Here is a 22853-nt window from a genome sequence, read left to right on the forward strand (position 1 = left end):
GTGGTGCGTATAACCTTGTGCGCATAAAGCAGGGAGATGAATGGAAAACGGCATTTAATACGCCTGAGGGTCATTTTGAGTACCTGGTGATGCCTTTCGGATTATCTAATGCTCCTTCTGTGTTTCAGTCCTTCATGCATGACATCTTCCGGAAATATCTGGATAAATTTATGATTATTTATCTGGATGATATTTTGGTTTTTTCTGATGATTGGGAGTCCCATGTGAACCAGGTCAGGATGGTGTTTCAGGTTTTGCGGGAGAATGCTCTATTTGTGAAGGGCTCAAAATGTATCTTTGGGGTACAGAAGGTTTCTTTTTTGGGTTTTATTTTTTCCCCTTCTACTGTGGAGATGGACCCAGTTAAGGTCCGTGCCATTCATGACTGGACTCAGCCCACGTCTGTTAAGAGCCTGCAGAAGTTCTTGGGCTTTGCTAATTTTTACCGTCGTTTTATCGCTAATTTCTCCAGCGTGGTTAAACCTTTGACGGATATGACCAAGAAGGGTTCTGATGTTGCGAATTGGTCTCCTGCGGCCGTGGAGGCCTTTCGGGAGCTGAAGCGTCGGTTTACTTCAGCGCCAGTCTTGTGCCAGCCGGATGTCTCTCTTCCCTTCCAGGTTGAAGTTGATGCTTCTGAAATTGGTGCAGGGGCTGTTTTGTCGCAAAAAAGTTCTGATGGCTCCGTGATGAAGCCACGTGCCTTCTTTTCAAGAAAATTTTCGCCTGCTGAGCGGAACTACGATGTTGGTAATCGGGAGTTGTTGGCCATGAAGTGGGCATTTGAGGAGTGGCGACATTGGCTCGAGGGAGCTAGACATCGTGTGGTGGTCTTGACTGATCATAAAAATCTGATTTACCTCGAGTCTGCCAAGCACCTGAATCCTAGACAGGCCCGTTGGTCGTTGTTTTTCTCCCGTTTTGACTTTGTGGTCTCGTACCTGCCTGGTTTGAAGAACGTGAAGGCTGATGCACTTTCTAGGAGTTTTGTGCCTGATTCTCCGGGAGTCTCTGAGCCGGCTGGTATTCTCAGAGAGGGAGTAATTTTGTCTGCCATTTCCCCAGATTTGCGACGAGGGCTGCAAAAATTTCAGGCTGATAGGCCTGATCGTTGTCCACCAGAGAGATTGTTTGTCCCTGATGGATGGACCAACAGAGTTATTTCTGAGGTTCATTCTTCGGTGTTGGCGGGACATCCTGGGATTTTCGGTACCAGAGATTTGGTGGCCAGGTCCTTTTGGTGGCCTTCCTTGTCGCGGGATGTGCGTTCTTTTGTGCAGTCCTGTGGGATTTGTGCTCGGGCTAAGCCTTGCTGTTCTCGTGCCAGCGGGTTGCTTTTGCCCTTGCCTATCCCGAAGAGGCTTTGGACGCACATTTCCATGGATTTCATTTCGGATCTTCCGGTGTCTCGGAAGATGTCTGTCATCTGGGTGGTGTGCGATCGTTTTTCTAAAATGGTCCATTTGGTGCCCTTGCCTAAGTTGCCTTCCTCCTCTGATTTGGTTCCTTTGTTCTTTCAGAATGTGGTTCGTTTGCATGGCATCCCTGAGAATATTGTATCTGACAGAGGATCCCAGTTTGTGTCCAGATTCTGGCGATCCTTTTGTGCTAAGATGGGTATTGATTTGTCTTTTTCGTCGGCTTTTCATCCTCAAACTAATGGCCAGACCGAGCGAACTAATCAGACGTTAGAGACTTATTTGAGATGTTTTGTTTCTGCTGATCAGGACGACTGGGTTACCTTTTTGCCACTGGCCGAGTTTGCCCTTAATAATCGGGCTAGTTCTGCCACCTTGGTTTCACCCTTTTTCTGCAACTCTGGTTTTCATCCTCGTTTCTCCTCGGGTCAGGTTGAACCTTCTGACTGTCCTGGGGTTGATTCTGTGGTGGATAGGTTGCAGCGGATTTGGAGCCATGTGGTGGACAATTTGAAATTGTCACAAGACAAGGCCCAGCGGTTTGCCAACCGCCGCCGCGGTGTGGGTCCCCGACTTCGTGTTGGGGATTTGGTTTGGTTGTCTTATCGGCATGTTCCTTTGCAAGTCTCCTCTCCTAAGTTCAAGCCTCGCTTTATCGGTCCTTATAAGATTTTGGAAATCCTTAACCCGGTGTCTTTTCGCTTGGACCTTCCAGCGTCTTTTGCTATTCATAATGTGTTCCATAGGTCCTTGTTGCGGCGGTACGTGGTGCCTATGGTTCCTGCTTTTGAGCCTCCTGCCCCGGTTTTGGTTGAGGGCGAGTTGGAGTACGTGGTGGAGAAGATTCTGGATTCTCGTATCTCTAGACGGAAACTCCAGTATTTAGTTAAGTGGAAAGGCTATGGTCAGGAGGATAATTCCTGGGTTGTCGCCTCTGATGTTCATGCGGCTGATTTGGTTCATGCCTTTCACGCTGCTCATCCTGATCGCCCTGGGGGTCTTGGTGAGGGTTCCGTGACCCCTCCTCAAGGGGGGGTACTGTTGTGAACTGTGTTTCTGGGCTCCCTCTGGTGGTCACTAACGGTATTGTGTTAGGTATGTCTTGTTGCAGGCCTGAGCTCCAGCTGTGTCGTTAAGCAGCGGGTGTTTCCTATTTGAGTCTCCTCTGGACTCAGTCTCTTGCCTGGCATCGTTGTATCCAGACCTATTTGGTCTCCTCCGGATTCCTTTCAGTCTGCCTCATACAAGAAAAGCTAAGTCTGTTTTGTACAATTTGGATCGTTTGCATTATTCAGTGTTTTTGTCCAGCTTGCTTTACATTTGATTTTTGACTCGCTGGAAGCTCTAGGGGGCTGATATTCTCCCTCCACACCGTCAGTCGATGTGGGGGTTCTTGAATGTTCAGCGTGGATGTTTTGTAGGGTTTTCTGCTAACCGCATAGTCCACTATCTATTTTCTGCTATCTAGACTATTGGGCCTCACTTTGCTGAATCTAGTTCATCTCTACGTTTGTGTTTTCCTCTTGCCTCACCGTTATTATTTGTTGGGGGCTTTCTATATCTTTGGGGTTCAATTTCTCTGGAGGCAAGCGAGGTCTTTTTTTTTTCCCTCTAGGGGTAGTCAGTTCTCCGGCTGGCTCGAGACGTCTAGAACCAACGTAGGCACGTTCACCGGCTACTTTTAGTTGTTTGTGTCAGGATCAGGTATGTGGTTAGCCCAGTTTCCACCTCCCTAGAGCAGTATTTATATTTTTGCTATCTTGCCGGAATATCAGAGATCCTCTGCCATTGGGATCATAACACGATACCTTCCGATATTGAAAAGTATCGGTATCGGATTGGATCGGCCGATATCGAAAAAATATCGGATATCGCCGATACCGATACCCGATACCAATACAAGTCAATGGGACACAAATATCGGAAGCTATCCTGGATGGTTCCCAGGGTCTGAAGGAGAGGAAACTCTCCTTCAGACCCCGGGATCCATATTCATGTAAAAAATAAAGAATAAAAATAAAAAATATGGATATACTCACCCCTCCGACGGACCTTGGATCTCAGCGGTGCAAGCGTCTGCCTCCGTTCCTAAGAATGCAGTGAGTGAAGGACCTTCGATGACGTCGCAGTCACATGAGCGGTCACGCGACCAATCACAAGACCGCGATGTCCTACACTCACTGCATTCTTAGGAACGGAGGCTGCCGGTTGCACCGCTGAGAGCCAGGGGCCGTCGGAGGGGTGAGTATATCCATATTTTTTATTTTTATTCTTTATTTTTTACATGAATATGGATCCCAGGGCCTGAAGGAGAGTCTCCTCTCCTCCAGACCCTGGGAACCATACGCACCGCACATGCCTGGGAACTTATAGGAACTTCCAATTCCGATTTCCGATATCACAAAAATATCGGAACTCGGTATCGGAATTCCGATACAGTGAATATCGGCCGATACCCGATATTTGCAGTATCGGAATGCTCAACACTACTCATAATATAACGTTAACCACTGCAGCTCTTACAGCTCGGCTGCATTGCAACAATATTGCAATAATATTGCACCATTGTCTGTCTGTGAGATAGAAGATGAAGCTGAGAGGAACATGCAGATGTGTCATTTATAGTCACACACAGCTCTGCAGTGAGATCAGAGGAGCAGAGAGCAGCCATTACACATCACACTAGTAACTTCCCCTTCATGTAAAATAACCTCTTGAGGCAGATTTTAAGAGAGATCAGTGTCTGGCACATAGCCCTGAACAGTTCACTTACATATAAAAAAATGGATTTATCTGGAATAAGACATTGGATCATAGATATCAAGGTATCATTTTGTTCAGCTTCCTATGATGTACATGATCATATTGATGACTTAGGAGGTTTGATCCCACAGAAAGATTCCATTTAACTTTATACTAAGCATCTGTAAGAATATGGAAATATAAAATAAGCATGTTATTTTTTTGGTTTATGCATTTTAGTACTTTTTAGTATTTTTAGTACTTTTGCACAATAAAATATTTTTAGACACCTTCTGAGCAAATTTCTCACCGTGATGTGCGGTGGGGTCACTGAGAATTACAACTAAAATAATTACATTAGGCTGAAAACGAAACAAATACAATACTTATACTTTATGTATATCCGACTTAACATGTTGATAAATCTGTTGCTGATTTACAAGAAAACTACTGCAGGGACCTAATAATGATATAACCGTACATCTATTTGACACTACTATTAGTTCCGCTATAAGAAAATGTAAGTAAGTAATAGTATTGTATTTGTTTCGTTTTCAGCCTAATGTAATTATTTTAGTTGTAATTCTCTTTTTGTACATATTGTTTTTAATTGTGCTTCAAATATGTTTGTATTTTAAATAGTGGGAGGGTTGAGTAGCCGATGTGGGGAGGTGCCCTAGATGGCACTATATTTCCGCTACCTCACCTTACCACTGATTGACCCGTAGAAGTGCAGGCACAGCACGAAACGGCCGTCGTCTTGGTTCTCCCCTGCTCACAAGAGCTAAGGCTCTAATAGCTCTGGCCATGGAATATATGTGAACATTTTTTCAATAAAGTTTGTATCCTGAGAAGATTGGTGAGTGCCCTCATCTTTTTACTTATTTATTGGACTGTCTACGACTTTTTGCAGAGGTGCACCCCAAGCCAGGATTCATAGGCTGCTGTGTTCAATGCTTGATCATAACACATCCTGTAGTGGTGGATATTGACCGTTGCAGGCAGTGCCACCCATTTGCCTTTTTTTGGATTTACAGTTATATTTATGTTAGCCTGATTTTGTATGTACAGTATATTGCAGCATTTATGTAATGGAGCAGGACATGATAAAGGGGTTACGTACAGCATTTATAGATGTTGCTTACAGTTAGCAAATTGACAATGACAGACTGTTATAGAGGAGACAGGGCCCTGTTCTTGTGTACTTATATTCTATGGGGTTCCCCTTTTATGGGATAGTGGTATTTGTGTGTTTATTTTGCTAATTGCAGATATTAAGTAAGAAATGCAGCTTATAATAGGGCATATTTAAATCTGTGAAATCACTGACACCTTGTGTTACCAATGTGCACAATGTCCTTATACATTATTTTCTTCTCTGTCATTACAGTAGATGATGTTATGAGACGTTGGAGAAGCATTCGGGACCAGTACCGAAGAGAAAGGCAGCAGCGGGTCAGAAGTGGCTCTTCTGCTCCAGCAAAATGAAAATACATTTATTTTGACCGGCTGTCCTTTCTGGATCCCAGTATGGATCTCAGACCGTAAATACAAACCGCACATCACAATACACATATGTTAGGAATGGGAATAGATGATAGTAATTTTTTTTTTTTTTTCGAATAACAGAACTCAATCCAACCTCACTGAGAGGGAGACAACAGGTTCAGATTCAGAGGCACTCATAGATCCTGTTGGTGAAGGAGAAGAGGTGGCTGGACCATCTACGGCTCCTTCTATGATTCTCCCTCCGGATCCATCTTCGGCTGCCCCTCATGTTTCCCAACCACCTGGTCCTGATGCTGCAGCACCATCCACAGATGCACCAGCTTCACTGATGCCCGAGGATACTGGCCACAGCAGCAGTCTCACTGTTCCGCTTGAGGCCTCACCACAGCCTGCTGTGACCTGACGCCATGGCCGCAGAAGGAGAGAGATTAGTGCAAGTCGAAGGAATGTGGACTCTGGTGTCTCAAATTATTTGGCCAGGGCTACTCAGGATGAGGGTGAAGAGTCATTTGCGCATAGCCTGGCCCGGAATCTCCGTCCCATTCCACGTGAGGTGAGGCTACGTGTGAGAGGGTGCATGCAGATCCTTCTTGATGCATGCACCCCCCCAAATGACCCTAATAATTTGTTTGAGTACATTGAGAGTTAGCAGATGTCACCATGTAACCTCTTACGTATGCCAAGAAATCAACCAGTGCATGCTCAAGAGGGATCTGAAGCACCTCCTCCACGTGGGCCTACACCTCAACCCTATCCCAAACAAAACCCACCAATGTCAACCTCACAACCCTATCCCCAACAGAGCCCACCAATGTCAACCTCACAACCCTATCCCCAACAGAACCCACCAATGTGTACAAATTACCAAATGGCATCCTTCCAGCAACCTTACCAATATGGCCACTTGTCTAGACCCAGTGTTGGAGGCTGGTCCGAACCTGGGTTTGGATGACATGGTCATATTGGTGGGGGTTATGACTCACACGACTTCTATTATCGTCATGATGCCCATAGTATGAACCCTTATGGCCAGTACTCAAGTGGGCAATCTGAGCAGGGCCAGATTTTGGGGCAGGGCCAACAGAGATCTCACCAACAGGGTGAAGGGCAATTGGGCCAACAAAGGCCACAAAAGCAGCAACCTGAACTGCCGCCATCACCTCCACCAACATATCAGAATCTACTGATATATGGTAGCCCCCTCATAGAGCATAATGCAGCCCCCCATAGAATATAATGTAGCCCCTCCATAGAATATAATACAGCACCCCATAGAATGTAATACAGCCCTCCCCCATAGAATGTAATGCAGCCAGACCCCATAGATTGTAATGCAGCCAGCCCCCATAGAATGTAATGCAGCCAGCCCCCCATAGAATGTAATGCAGCCAGCAACCCATAGAAAGTAATGCAGCCAGCCCCCATAGAATGTAATGCAGCCAGCCACCCATAGAATGTAATGCAGCCAGCCCCCATAGAATGTAATGCAGCCAGCCCCCATGGAATGTAATGCAGCCAGCCCCCATAGAATGTAATACAGTACAGCCCCCATAGAATGTAATGCAGCCAGCCACCCATAGAATGTAATGCAGCCAGCCCCTATAGAATGTAATACAGCATAGCCCCCACAGAATGCAATGCAGCCAGCCACCCATAGAATGTAATGCAGCCAGCCCCCATAGAATGTAATACAGCACAGCCCCCATAGAATGTAATGCAGCACAGCCCCATAGAATGTAATGCAGCCAGTCCCCATAGAATGTAATACAGCACAGCCCCCATAGAATGTAATACAGCACAGCCCCCATAGAATGTTATACAGCGAGCCCCCATAGAATGCAATACAGCACAGCCCCCATAGCATGTAATGCAGCACAGCCCCCATAGAATGTAATGCAGCACAGCCCCATAGAATGTAATACAGCCCCCCAATAGCCCCACAATCCAATTATCACTAAGTGATATATTTAAAAAAACAAACAAAAAAACACTCACCTCTCCTCATGCCCAGCGCTGCTCCTGGCTCCGGTCTCAGCAGCTGCAGTCTGCCCAGTCACACAGCAGGTGTGCGATGATATGACGTCATCGCGCACCCACAGTGTCAGTGCCAGGCAGAGCGGGGAATGATGGGAGAGGGAGCATCAGCAGACGCTCACTCCTCCATCATTGCATTCAACTATACCGGCGTCATAGACGCCGGTATAGTTGAATGTGGCGGCGCTGGCAGGGGGGGTGAGTCGGCAGCGGGGGGGTGAGTCGGGGGGGAGTTGGCGCTGGCGAGCGGCCCACGTCTGCCACCGGCCCTTCTGGCATTTGCCAGAACTGCCCGATGGCCAGTCCGGCCCTGCCTGTAGCAGTAGGGTTCCCAGACAAGCAGGCCTGCAATTACTTTCAGTCAACTACCTGTGTTACTATCCTTAAATTATTATAACATTTGTGGCATATCAAGCAGTTATTTATGCCACCTGAGAGTGGCTGATCAAAAATCATGTTTAAGATGTTGCATGAGGTATCAGGGCTCCCAGCATAGCAGGCTTACACCGGTCCCTCACCCACCTCATCTTAATTTAAACTTAAATTCCAAGCTGTAAATGCTGGCCCAGACCCTGATACCTCATGCGTGGCCCATGGCTGACTGCTGCTGTGCCATTATCAAATGTCTACTGTGGGTCAATTGATGCCACATTTTCTGGTGTCTGCTCCTAGTTTAAAGGCTTAAACTCAGTACATGTAAATACAACTAAAATGTTTCTGTGCGATGGTGCAATATGTTAGAATATCAGGCCCCACTTAAAAGTTTTACCCCACTTTGTCTAAAATCGGCCCATTCAACCTACCACCTCCCAAGATCCCTTCATGATCTTTAACCCCTTCAAGACATGTGCCATACATGTGATTGGATTGTTTATGGCAGAACAAAAATCCTTGTCCTCAGCAGCACATATAACATGATAACATGATACTGTATCTGGACAGATTAATTTTTTTAGTGATCACTCTGTGCCCATCATGCTTCGTCAGCCTGTGTAAAGAGGCTAGGTAACAAGCGCCAAACAACTTCAATTATGTTGATTTGTGCTTGTTTAGCGGCCTGAAATCAGCACATGTAAATACGAATGAAATGTATTTTGTGTGTTGGTGCAATATGTGTAATATTTGGGGCCCAACTTTAAACTTTTGCCCAGGGCCAGTCTAAACTCAGCCCTAGCTCGGAGAGTGGGTTCCTGTACCAAGTGTGGCCAGGTACACAACTGTCTAGTCAGGAAACAGTTTTAGAGGATGAGGCTGATGGGGAGGAGGAACCCTGTTACAGCAGGGTGGCATTCAAAGGGCATCACTGGAGCATGGCTGGGAGGATACAGAGGACCCAGACTATACACCTCTCACCAAGGACAGCTTGTTTTTACCTCTGGGCAACCAGGCATACATGACCGTTCAACGTGCCTGTGCAACGACCAGTTAGTTGCCTGAATTGTTACCACTGCTGGTTACTGAGTGGCCACCCTGCTTCAAAGACAGCTGCAGAACATGCAAGCAGGTGACAAACAGTACAGTATTTAGTATTCATGATAATACCATGAATTTTAATATTAAACAATTCATAAATTGTAACTCATCTAACATCATATATCAAATTGATTGTTCCACTTGCAACAAAGAATATGTGGGATGTACGTCACGAAAAAATTAAAAACAAAACACGCATATCTGAACATCTCTATGACATTTCGCAACATCTTATCAGTGGCCAGGCATTTTATCTCCAACCACTCATACAGCACAGCTTCTCTTCGGGTATGCGGAATTGAACAAGTTACAAGATCATTACAGGGAGGAGACATCAGGCGGCGTCTCCTCACACTCGAAGCCTTTTGGATATACAACCTGGTGGCTAATGGTTTAAACAAACGTAATGAAATCATGTTTCATTATCGATGTGAAAGCATTGGTTAAATGTATGAATGTTTATGTTTAGGTGTTTTAATTTTTTCAGTTATTTCATTCTTTGTCTATGTATATATGTTTAATATAGAGTCTGTCATGTGATCTGTTTGGATAATCTGATTGGTTATTATGTACCTTAAAGCTTTGTGAGAATTGAAGGGTTTTAGGCTTGATAAAGATCACCTTGCAATCGAAATGCATTGCTTTACTTTCCCTCTTTGAGTGTGGTTCAGGAGCATTCACATGTTTTTCATATGAACTGAATACATTTTGGATTTTATCTAAGCAGCTGTAATATTTCATGTTTTGTACAAAGACAGAGTACCATCATTACTTCCATCACTGAAGCGGGATTACAAAATGCGTGACTGAACAGCACTCTGGTAAAGGCACTACTGATAACGTTGCCACCTGACAGTGTGGCTCACTGGAAAAACAAGGCAGAGGAGGAGGATGTCTTCAATGCAGCTGGGGCATTGACATTACCTCGGAAGACAGGTTTAGCATGACCAAAATGTGGCAATACTTTCTCAGCAAGCCACAACATCCCGCACCACTATTTGATACAGTACGTATTACCAGGGGGCAGCATTTTTACAACAACATGGTGGAAGAGTAACTGTCCACACGTCTCCACAAACTAACTGATGGCTCTGCCCCATTTAACTTCTGGGGGGGCAAATTGGGAACATGGCCTGAGCTTGCCCTTTATAACTTGGAGGTGCTGGCCTGCCCTGCATCAAGTGTCATGTCGGAACATGTGTTTAGCACGGTGTGGGTATTTGATCACAGTCAGGCGCATCTACCTGTCCACAGCCAACATGGGAAAGCTAACATTTAGTAAAATGAACCAGGTGTGGATCCCACAGGACTTGTCCATACCATTGGCTGACTAGACAACTATAACAGCCGCACCCAGTCAATGTTCAACTCTATTTGCTATTTGGTTAATTTTGGGGTCTCCCCAAATAAAAAAACAAAAAAAACAGTGTTGGCTACCTCCTCACTTGCCTTTTCCACCTACACCGCCATGTCCACCTCCTCCACCACTTGGACCTGCACCACCTGAATCTATAAAGTTTTTTTTTTTTGTTAAGTCTATGTTATTTTAAGTAAGTTCCATAAAAAAAACTCAAAACCAGTGTTGGATTACTCCTCCCTTTCCTCTTCCACATACATCAACACATCCACCCCCTACTCCACTTAGATCTCCGCACCCTGGATCTACATTGTTATTTTTTTTTTTGGTTAATTCTATGTCCTCTCATCCCTAGTCATAAGCGTGCGAGTGATTACATGTAGGGAGTGGAAAGATCTGAGTCAAATATAACCCCAAGACAGAGGGCGTGTTGCTTGGGAGCTATAGTAGAACCACATGGTAATATTGAGTTTAGAAAGATTAGTACAGGGAAGAAACACAAGAAGTTCAGTTTTTGACAGATTTAGTTTTAGATAGAGGGAGGACATGATGATAGAGACAGTGGAGATACAATCAGTAGTAGTTTTCAGTAATGTAGGGGTGATGTCAGGAGAATATCTATGCCACTGATACTTTTTGGGAAAAACAGAAAAAGGAGTAGTAGATTAGAAAATGCACTCCTCAACAATGAGATTACAACACCAAGAAGAAAAAGTCATGGAATTATGGAAATTACTGGATTGATAGGCATGTTACTGATAAGCAAATTATGAAAAAATTGAAGCAAAGGTTTCAAATTTAACATTTTTTTAGCATCTAGTATGAGCGTCATATGCCAAAATAACCACACTTGCAAGCTTTGATGTCCTATCAATGAAGTTATTAAATGTTGTCTGAGGAAAGTTCTACCACGCTGATTGCACTTGGGCATGCAAATAATCAAGATCCCCTGATAGCAGCTCCCTTTGCAATTGCCAAATGTGCTCATTGAGAGACAAGTTTGGAGATATTGCATACCTTTGTTGCACTTTTAGGCCACACAGGCTGCTCAATGAAGTGCATGCGACATGTTACTTTGCATTGTTGTATTAAAAAATGGCTCCTGGTACACTTTCATGTTCCATCATGATGAGGATTTCATAAAGTAGCATGACATTGGTTCTACTTCACTTACAATGGTGTGAGGTGGTATAAGGTATGGTAGCCAAACCCATCTAGACTTCATTCCAGGTACAGTAAGAGCTTGGTTGTTACATTTATTTGGTAATGGAACCAGGGGTATGGCCATTTCTCCAAAGTGTCTCGAATGCAGTTTTCCAAAATAAAATCAGTCTGCATGTGGCTCGTGCTACTGTGGGAAGTCTGCATGGCTGTGGGCAGTTTAGGATGTGATAGTGTATAACATAGTTCATAGTTTAGATAATGACATTAGGGTAACATTGGGTTAATGTTTGAGACTATCCCAGTGTGGGAGGGGCCAAGTGTTAGGGCATGCAACTACTTCCTGTAGTTAGGGAGACAGGCTTTAGGGAGTGAAGATAGCAGTGCTGCTGAGGAGTGATCTACAGAAAAAGGAGACCTAAGGACAGGGATAGCAAGATCCTGAGGAGAAGTGACTGACTAGTCATCGTGGCCTTCTGGAAAAGGGTTCATGGATAGGACTTCAACTCACAAAACCTCAGAGTTTGCAATGCCGAAGGTAATATGCCTTAACAGGACTCAGTTTTGTGGGACTAGTGTGGTTCTCGAGAGGTAGATACAGGGCGCCAGTAGTGGAAGAAATACAATGCGGAATGTCATGATTCTCAATGGCGAGAGAACATAGCCCAGCATATATGAGAACTAGCTCTTGGAAGATGGAAACTATACTGACCATGAACTAAACCTGCCGCACAACTAGAAGTGGCCGGGTAGCATGCCTACGTTTTTTATCCCTAGATGCCCAGCGCCAGCCGGAGAACTACCTAATCCTAGCAGAGGAAAAGACAGTCCTGGCTCACCTCTAGAGAAATTTTCCCAAAAGGCAGACAGAGGCCCCCACTAGGGTTGAGCGACTTTCATTTTTTTAAGATCGAGTAGGGTTTTGGGAAACCCGATTTTGTCCAGAGTCGAGTCGAGTGCAGTCGGCCGATTATCGCTAAAAGTCGGGGATCGACCGAAACACGAAACCCAATGCAAGTCAATGGGGAAGCATAGTCGGCAGTGAGTGGAGGCCAGGAAAACACCTACAGTGCCCATTTTAATGCCAAAAACATCCATTCTTGTTTCTGAAGCTTGCCAATCTTAATTAACTGTATAATAATAGTTGGGCATAGGGAATTGGGGGAAAGTTGTGGGGGGAGTAGGGCTGGCTCAAGTTTTTCGTGGGCCCAGGAAATGCGGACTACGTCACGGCGGTGTTGCAGGGAAAGGTAAGTATTTAAAAGTTGCAAGTGCTGTGATCCTGAGCAAGCAGGGGGGGCCCACTCGTTCGCATTGCCACTGGCACAGGGCCCCTCAAAGTACGGCGGTGTGTTTGCATGGCGGGGGCGCCTCCCACCAGCAGCGACACTTTTGCGTACTCTGAGGGGCCCTGTGCCAGTGACGTCGCCAACGAGTATGCCCCCCCACCTGATGAAGGAACCTGCACTTTCATCTGCACCTTCCTCTTTGTCCCTGTGTAAGGTGGTATAACATGCGGGAAGGGGAACCTTACTTTCAGCAGGGACAGATTCTGGCTGTGTAGAGTACAAGGGGAATGTAGTGGTCTAGGTCAATGTACCAGCAGACTCATTTAGCAGTGGCTGGGCAATGGGCAGGATGAGGAGGAAACAGATATAGGGCCAAAGAATAAAGTAGGCTACATGCAGTTCAAAATTGGTAACAGGACTAAACAGGCGGCATTGCTTTGTTCAGTGGAGTAGCAAACCCAAGAGCAGCAGACACTGTTTCAAGGGCCTAACCACACTAGTAGGCCAAATGCAGTTTAATATCTGATAGTATAGGGCGAAAGCCAGAATGTGGAAGCTCAGCTTTGTTCAGTTGAGGACAACACCAGGGAGGGGCAGACACCTTTAGTAGGCCGGAAAAGCCTATTGCATTTTTTAAAATGGTAATTTGGAGCAGAAGGTTGAAGCTCAGCTTTATTTAGTTGAGGGCAACACCAGGGAGGGGCAGAAGCCGTTAGTAGGCCCTAACCACCATTTTTTTTTTTTTTAAAACCACTTAATGAGAGCCGGAAGGTTGAAGCTCAGCTTTATTTAGTTGAGGACAACACCAGGGAGGGGCAGAAGCCGTTAGTAGGCCCTAACCACCATTTTTTTTTTAAAACCACATAATGAGAGCCGGAAGGTTGAAGCTCAGCTTTATTTAGTTGAGGACAACACCAGGGAGGGGCAGAAGCCGTTAGTAGGCCCTAACCACCATTTTTTTTTTAAAACCACTTAATGAGAGCCGGAAGGTTGAAGCTCAGCTTTATTTAGTTGAGGACAACACCAGGGAGGGGCAGAAGCCGTTAGTAGGCCCTAACCACCATTTTTTTTTTTTTTAAAACCACATAATGAGAGCCGGAAGGTTGAAGCTCAGCTTTATTTAGTTGAGGACAACACCAGGGAGGGGCAGAAGCCGTTAGTAGGCCCTAACCACCATTTTTTTTTTAAAACCACTTAATGAGAGCCGGAAGGTTGAAGCTCAGCTTTATTTAGTTGAGGACAACACCAGGGAGGGGCAGAAGCCGTTAGTAGGCCCTAACCACCAATTTTTTTTTTTTTAAAACCACTTAATGAGAGCCGGAAGGTTGAAGCTCAGCTTTATTTAGTTGAGGACAACACCAGGGAGGGGCAGAAGCCGTTAGTAGGCCCTAACCACCATTTTTTTTTAAAAACCACTTAATGAGAGCCGGAAGGTTGAAGCTCAGCTTTATTTAGTTGAGGACAACACCAGGGAGGGGCAGAAGCCGTTAGTAGGCCCTAACCACCATTTTTTTTTTTAAAACCACATAATGAGAGCCGGAAGGTTGAAGCTCAGCTTTATTTAGTTGAGGACAACACCAGGGAGGGGCAGAAGCCGTTAGTAGGCCCTAACCACCATTTTTTTTTTAAAACCACTTAATGAGAGCCGGAAGGTTGAAGCTCAGCTTTATTTAGTTGAGGACAACACCAGGGAGGGGCAGAAGCCGTTAGTAGGCCCTAACCACCATTTTTTTTTTAAAACCACATAATGAGAGCCGGAAGGTTGAAGCTCAGCTTTATTTAGTTGAGGACAACACCAGGGAGGGGCAGAAGCCGTTAGTAGGCCCTAACCACCATTTTTTTTTTAAAACCACTTAATGAGAGCCGGAAGGTTGAAGCTCAGCTTTATTTAGTTGAGGACAACACCAGGGAGGGGCAGAAGCCGTTAGTAGGCCCTAACCACCATTTTTTTTTTAAAACCACTTAATGAGAGCCGGAAGGTTGAAGCTCAGCTTTATTTAGTTGAGGACAACACCAGGGAGGGGCAGAAGCCGTTAGTAGGCCCTAACCACCATTTTTTTTTTTTAAACCACATAATGAGAGCCGGAAGGTTGAAGCTCAGCTTTATTTAGTTGAGGACAACACCAGGGAGGGGCAGAAGCCGTTAGTAGGCCCTAACCACCAATTTTTTTTTTTTTAAAACCACTTAATGAGAGCCGGAAGGTTGAAGCTCAGCTTTATTTAGTTGAGGACAACACCAGGGAGGGGCAGAAGCCGTTAGTAGGCCCTAACCACCATTTTTTTTTAAAAACCACTTAATGAGAGCCGGAAGGTTGAAGCTCAGCTTTATTTAGTTGAGGACAACACCAGGGAGGGGCAGAAGCCGTTAGTAGGCCCTAACCACCATTTTTTTTTTTAAAACCACATAATGAGAGCCGGAAGGTTGAAGCTCAGCTTTATTTAGTTGAGGACAACACCAGGGAGGGGCAGAAGCCGTTAGTAGGCCCTAACCACCATTTTTTTTTTTTTTAAAACCACTTAATGAGAGCCGGAAGGTTGAAGCTCAGCTTTATTTAGTTGAGGACAACACCAGGGAGGGGCAGAAGCCGTTAGTAGGCCCTAACCACCATTTTTTTTTTTTTTAAAACCACTTAATGAGAGCCGGAAGGTTGAAGCTCAGCTTTATTTAGTTGAGGACAACACCAGGGAGGGGCAGAAGCCGTTAGTAGGCCCTAACCACCATTTTTTTTTTTTAAACCACATAATGAGAGCCGGAAGGTTGAAGCTCAGCTTTATTTAGTTGAGGACAACACCAGGGAGGGGCAGAAGCCGTTAGTAGGCCCTAACCAAAGTTGAAGGCCAAATGCAGTTTAATTTCTGATACTATAGGCCGAAAGCCAGAAGGTGGAAGTTCCGATTTAGACAGTGGAGGACAATTTGAATTAGGGACTGCAGACAGACTTAGTAGGCTGTCCCCTGTGGACCATGCATCCACCACATTAACCCATTGCGCCGTAATGGACACGTAATCTTCCGTGGCCATGCCTACAGGTCCATGCGTCTGTTGTCAGGTGCACCTTTGTACTCACAGATTGCCAGAGTGCATGGACAATGCGGTCTTCTACATGCTGGTGGAGGGTTGGGATGGCTTTTCTCGCAAAAGAAGTGTCGACTGGTTAGCTTGTAGCGTGGTACAGCGTAGTCCATCATGGCCTTATTAATAGTAAATAAAATATATAACTAGGCTCTATGAACTTTTAAATAGGTTCCAGGGGTACACGGGCAGCATTGGTGTGGTCAGTGGAGGAGTATTGCAAGTAGGGGCTGCAGACAGGCTATCAAAGGCCTAAAATAACAAACAGTAGGCAGTCATGGCAGTTTTACATCGGTTACATGGATACACAGGCAGGCACTCCAGGCAGCATTGTGCTCAGTGGAGGAGTATTGCAAGTAGGGGCCGCAGACAGGCTATCAAAGGCCTAAAATAACAAACAGTAGGCAGTCATGGCAGTTTTACATCGGTTACATGGATACACAGGCAGGCACTCCAGGCAGCATTGTGGTCAGTGGAGGAGTATTGCAAGTAGGGGCCGCAGACAGGCTATCAAAGGCCTAAAATAACAAACAGTAGGCAGTCATGGCAGTTTTACATCGGTTACATGGATACACAGGCAGCTAGGTGGTGAGTGGAGGAGTATTTAAAGTAAGGACCGCAGACAGGCTATCAAAGGCCTAACATAACAAACAATAGGCTCATGGCAGTTTTACAGCGGTTACATGGATACACGGGCAGGCAGCTTGGTGGTCAGTGGAGGAGTAGGGACCGCAGACAGGCTATCAAAGGCCTAAAATAACAAACAATAGGCTCATGGCAGTTTTACAGCGGTTACATGGATACACGGGCAGGCAGCTTGGTGCTGAGTGGAGGAGTATTTAAAGTATGGACCGCAGACAGGCTTCGAAGGCCTAACACAATAAAATGGGCTGGCTGTAGGCACTTTAAAATTGGTTCCAGGGGTACACGGGCAGCAGTGGTCTGGTCAGTGGAGGCCTAGTGGAAGGAGGGACCGCAGACAGGCTTCGAAGGCCTAACACAATAAAATGGGCTGGCTGTAGGCACTTTAAAATTGGTTCCAGGGGTACACGGGCAGCAGTGGTCTGGTCAGTGGAGGCCTAGTGGAAGTATGGACCGCAGACAGGCTTCGAAGGCCTAACACAATAAAATGGGCTGGCTGTAGGCACTTTAAAATTGGTTCCAGGGGTACACGGGCAGCAGTGGTCTGGTCAGTGGAGGACTAGTGGAAGGAGGGAGCGCAGAAAGGCTTCAAAGGCCTAAAATAACAAACAATAGGCTCATGGCAGTTTTACAGCGGTTACATGGATACACGGGCAGGCAGCTTGGTGGTCAGTGGAGGAGTAGGGACCGCAGACAGGCTATCAAAGGCCTAAAATAACAAACAATAGGCTCATGGCAGTTTTACAGCGGTTACATGGATACACGGGCAGGCAGCTTGGTGGTCAGTGGAGGAGTAGGGACCGCAGACAGGCTATCAAAGGCCTAAAATAACAAACAATAGGCTCATGGCAGTTTTACAGCGGTTACATGGATACACGGGCAGGCAGCTTGGTGCTGAGTGGAGGAGTAGTGCAAGGAGTGTCTGTCCCAGTACTCCCAAAATATAAATAGATGTTAATGTCTCGCAAAACAACCAAAACAAAAAAAAAGATGGCATACTTAGGTACAGGGGTGGGCTCATCTGCTGTGTTTCTGACATAGTAATTTGGCAGTAACTATTTAATGGTGCCAATATAGGACACAGACACAGACTACTTTAAGTTGCATCATAGATGTCTACAAATTTGTATTGTCAGTGCCAGACATTGAATGATGTCAGCGAATAGACTAAAGATTGGTGGAGCTGTGCGACATAATTTTGCACGTAGTAGAGCCCAGTTTGAGCTGGGGTAGGGGGGAACTCTCTTGAGGCCGGCGGGACCGCCCCAGGGCCACTCATGTTACAACGGTGTGTCTGACGTTGGGTGCGCACCACCACCGCCAGAGACACTACATTGTACTATGAGGGACCCAGTAGCAATGCCGTCAACCAAAAGCGAGCACACCCACCTCTTCAGACAAACAGCAGTCTCACGGGTGCTTGCGCCAAGTCGCGATACCACGGCCCCGTGTGGGGAGTTTGGCCATTTAGGGAGGTGTAAACATGTCGTATGCTGTACAATCTGCAGCAGCAAATTAGACATTAGAAAAGTAATTCACAGGCAAGAGCTTTTCATAGGAAAGCTAGGTGTCGGCCGGGCAAGGTGGGGCAAAAGATTTTGAAATCCAGTTGTGGTTCATTTTAATGAATGTTAGATCGTCAACATTTTGGGTAGCCAGACGAGTCCTTTTTTCGGTTAATATTGACCCTGCAGCACTGAATACTCTTTCTGATAGGACACTTGCTGCCGGGCAAGCAAGCTCCTGCAATGCATATTCTGCCAATTCTGGCCAGGTGTCTAATTTGGAGGCCCAGTAATCAAATGGGAATGACGGTTGAGGGAGAACATCGATAAGGGATGAAAAATAGTTAGTAACCATACTGGACAAATGTTGTCTCCTGTCACTTTCAATTGATGCAGCAGTACCTGTCCTGTCTGCGGTCATAGCAAAATCACTCCACAACCTGGTCAGAAAACCCCTCTGTCCAACGCCACTTCTGATGTGTGCACCCCTAACACTCCTAGTCTGCTGCCCCCTGGAGCTCGTGTGAGAACGATCACGTGCGCTGTGTGCTGGGAATGCCTGAAGCAAACGGTCAACAAGAGTTGATTGTTTGGTTGCTAATATTAGTTCCAAGTTCTCATGTGGCATAATATTTTGCAATTTGCCTTTATAGCGTGGATCAAGGAGGCAGGCCAACCAGTAATCGTCATCGTTCATCATTTTCGTAATGCGTGTGTCCCTTTGTAGGATACGTAAGGCATAATCCGCCATGTGGGCCAAAGTTCCACTTGTCAAATCTCCGGTTGTGATTGGTTGAGGGGCAGTTGCAGGCAAATCTACGTCACTTGTGTCCCTCAAAAAACCAGAACCCGGCCGTGACACGCAACCAATTTCCTGTGCCCCCGTGAAAGTTTCCGCATTAAAAATATACTCATCCCCATCATCCTCCTCGTCCTCCACCTCCTCTTCGCCCGCTACCTCGTCCTGTACACTGCCCTGACCAGACAATGGCTGACTGTCATCAAGGCTTCCCTCTTCCTCTGGTGCAGACGCCTGCTCCTTTATGTGCGTCAAACTTTGCATCAGCAGACGCATTAGGGGGATGCTCATGCTTATTACGGCGTTGTCTGCACTAACCAGCCGTGTGCATTCCTCAAAACACTGAAGGACTTGACACATGTCTTGTATCTTCGACCACTGCACACCTGACAACTCCATGTCTGCCATCCTACTGCCTGCCCGTGTATCCTCCCACAAATAAATAACAGCACGCCTCTGTTCGCACAGTCTCTGAAGCATGTGCAGTGTTGAGTTCCACCTTGTTGCAACGTCTATGATTAGGCGATGCTGGGGAAGGTTCAAAGACCGCTGATAGGTCTGCATACGGCTGGCGTGTACAGGCGAACGTCGGATATGTGAGCAAAGTGCACGCACTTTGAGGAGCAGGTCGGAGAACCCAGGATAAGTTTTCAATAAGCACTGCACCACCAGGTTTAAGGTGTGAGCCAGGCAAGGAATGTGTTTCAGTTGGGAAAGGGAGATGGCAGCCATGAAATTCCTTCCGTTATCACTCACTACCTTGCCTGCCTCAAGATCTACTGTGCCCAGCCACGACTGCGTTTCTTGTTGCAAGAACTCGGACAGAACTTCCGCGGTGTGTCTGTTGTCGCCCAAACACTTCATAGCCAATACAGCCTGCTGACGCTTGGCAGTAGCTGGCCCATAATGGGACAACTGGTGTGCAACAGTGTCATCTGCCGATGGAGTGGTTGGCCGACTGCGTTCTGTGGAAGAGCTGTAGCTTCTGCAGGAGGACGAGGAGGAGGAGGAGGGGGTGCGAACGCCTACAGCCAACTGTTTCCTAGACCGTGGGCTAGGCACAACTGTCCCTAAATTGATGTCGCCTGTGGACCCTGCATCCACCACATTCACCCAGTGTGCCGTGATGGACACATAACGTCCCTGGCCATGCCTACTGGTCCATGCATCTGTAGTCAGGTGCACCTTTGTACTCACAGATTGCCTGAGTGCATGGACGATGCGCTGTTTAACATGCTGGTGCAGGGCTGGGATGGCTTTTCTGGAAAAAAAGTGTCGACTGGGTAGCTCGTATCGTGGTTCAGCGTACTCCATCAGGGCTTTGAAAGCTTCGCTTTCAACTAACCGGTAGGGCATCATCTCTAACGAGATTAGTCTAGCTATGTGGGCGTTAAAACCCTGTGTACGCGGATGCGAGGATAAGTACTTCCTTTTTCTAACCAGAGTCTCATGTAGGGTGAGCTGGACTGGAGAGCTGTAGATCGTGGAACTTTCGGGTGTGCCGGTGGACATGGCAGACTGAGAGACGGTTGGAGACGGTATTGTTTCCGCCGGTGCCCTACATGCAATATTTCCTCCTACAAAACTGGTGATTCCCTGACCCTGACTGCTTTTGGCTGGCAAAGAAACCTGCACAGATACTGCCGGTGGTGCGGAAAATGGTGGCCTTACAGTGACGGAAGGGATGTTGCGTTGCTGACTAGCTTCATTGGCCGAGGGTGCTACAACCTTGAGGGACGTTTGGTAGTTAGTCCAGGCTTGAGAATGCATGGTGGTTAAGTGTCTATGCATGCAACTAGTATTTAGACTTTTCAGATTCTGACCTCTGCTTAAGCTAGTTGAACATTTTTGACAGATGACTTTGCGCTGATCAGTTGGATGTTGTTTAAAAAAATGCCAGACTGCACTCTTCCTAGACTCTGATCCCTTTTCAGGGATTGCAGACTGAGCTTTAACCGGATGGCAACGCTGTGCTCCAACAGGTTTTGGCTTTGACACGCGTTTTGGTCCAGATACGGGCCCGGCAGATGGAACCTGTTGCGATGTTGATGCCTGCTGCGGCCCCTCCTCCACCTCCGCTTCTGAACTACTGCCGCCTGCACCCTGTTCCCCCAATGGCTGCCAATCGGGGTCAATAACTGGGTCATCTATTACCTCCTCTTCGAGCTCGTGTGCAACTTCGTCTGTGTCACTGTGTCGGTCGGTGGTATAGCGTTCGTGGCGGGGCAACATAGTCTCATCAGGGTCTGATTGTGGATCTGTACCCTGAGAGGGCAATGTGGTGGTCTGAGTCAAAGGAGCAGCATAGTACTCTGGCTGTGGCTGTGCATCAGTGCACTCCATGTCAGAATATACTTGTAATGGGCATGGCCTGTTAAATGTTTCACTTTCTAAGCCAGGGACGGTATGTGTAAAGAGCTCCATGGAGTGACCCGTTGTGTCGCCTGCTGCATCCTTCTCTCTTGTTGTAGTTTTTGCTGAGGAGGACAAGGAAGCGACTTGTCCCTGACCGTGAACATCCACAAGCGACGCGCTGCTTTTACATTTACCAGTTTCGGAAGAGGAGGCAAAAGAGCTAGAGGCTGAGTCTGCAATGTAAGCCAAAACTTGCTGTTGCTGCTCCGCCTTTAAAAGCGGTTTTCCTACTCCCAGAAAAGAGAGCGTTCGAGGCCTTGTGTAGCCTGACGACGAAACTGGCTCCACAGCTCCAGACTTAGGTGGAATATTTTTATCCCCACGACCACCTGATGCTCCACTACCACTACCATCATTACCAGCTGACAATGAACGCCCACGACGACCTCTTGCACCAGACTTCCTCATTGTTTTAAAATCTTAACCAAAGTAACTTTATTTGTTGCTATCAAACAACTTACACGGTGAGCTATAACTTCAGTATGATTTCAATATCCCTTAACAGGTTGGTGAGACCACAAGGAAAATCAGGCACAATGTTACACACTCTGTTTTCTGTGGCACAAAATCACAGAGATGACACACACGCAGGACTGTCACTCAAGCACTAATGTCAATATTAATCTCCCACCTAATTTATTTATTTTTTTTTCTCAGGGAGACTTTAGAAACCAAATAATATTAAAAAAAAAAAAAAAAAAGGCTTTCTATGGCCCACAATTAGAGAGAGAGAGGTGGCACAACCAGGAGTCAAGACTGGCGCACAAGCTGAAAGGGCAATATTACTCTCCCACTGTTTTTTATGTTTTTTTTGTTTTTTTCAGGGAGACTTTAGAAACCAAATAATATTAAAAAAACCAAAAAAAAAAAAGGCTTTCTATGGCCCACTGAATGAGAGGGAGAGAGGTGGCACACCCAGGAGTCAAGACTGGCACACAAGCTGAAAGGGCAATATTACTCTCCCACTGTTTTTTTATGTATTTTTTGTTTTTTCAGGGAGACTTTAGAAACCCAATAATATTTAAAAAAAAAAATAAATAGGCTTTCTATGGCCCACTGAATGAGAGGGAGAGAGGTGACACACCCAGGAGTCAAGACTGGCACACAAGCTGAAAGGGCAATATTACTCTCCCACTGTTTTTTTAGGTTTTTTTTTTTTTTTCAGGGAGAATTAGAAACCAAATAATATTAAAAAAAAAAAAAAAATAGGCTTTCTATGGCCCACTGAATGAAAGGGAGAGAGGTGGCACACCCAGGAGTCAAGACTGGCACACAAGCTGAAAGGGCAATATTACTCTCCCACTGTTTTTTTATGTATTTTTTGTTTTTTCAGGGAGACTTTAGAAACCCAATAATATTTAAAAAAAAAAATAAATAGGCTTTCTATGGCCCACTGAATGAGAGGGAGAGAGGTGGCACACCCAGGAGTCAAGACT

This window comes from Ranitomeya variabilis, chromosome 1 (genome assembly GCF_051348905.1).
Source record: "Ranitomeya variabilis isolate aRanVar5 chromosome 1, aRanVar5.hap1, whole genome shotgun sequence".
NCBI lineage: Eukaryota > Metazoa > Chordata > Amphibia > Anura > Dendrobatidae > Ranitomeya > Ranitomeya variabilis.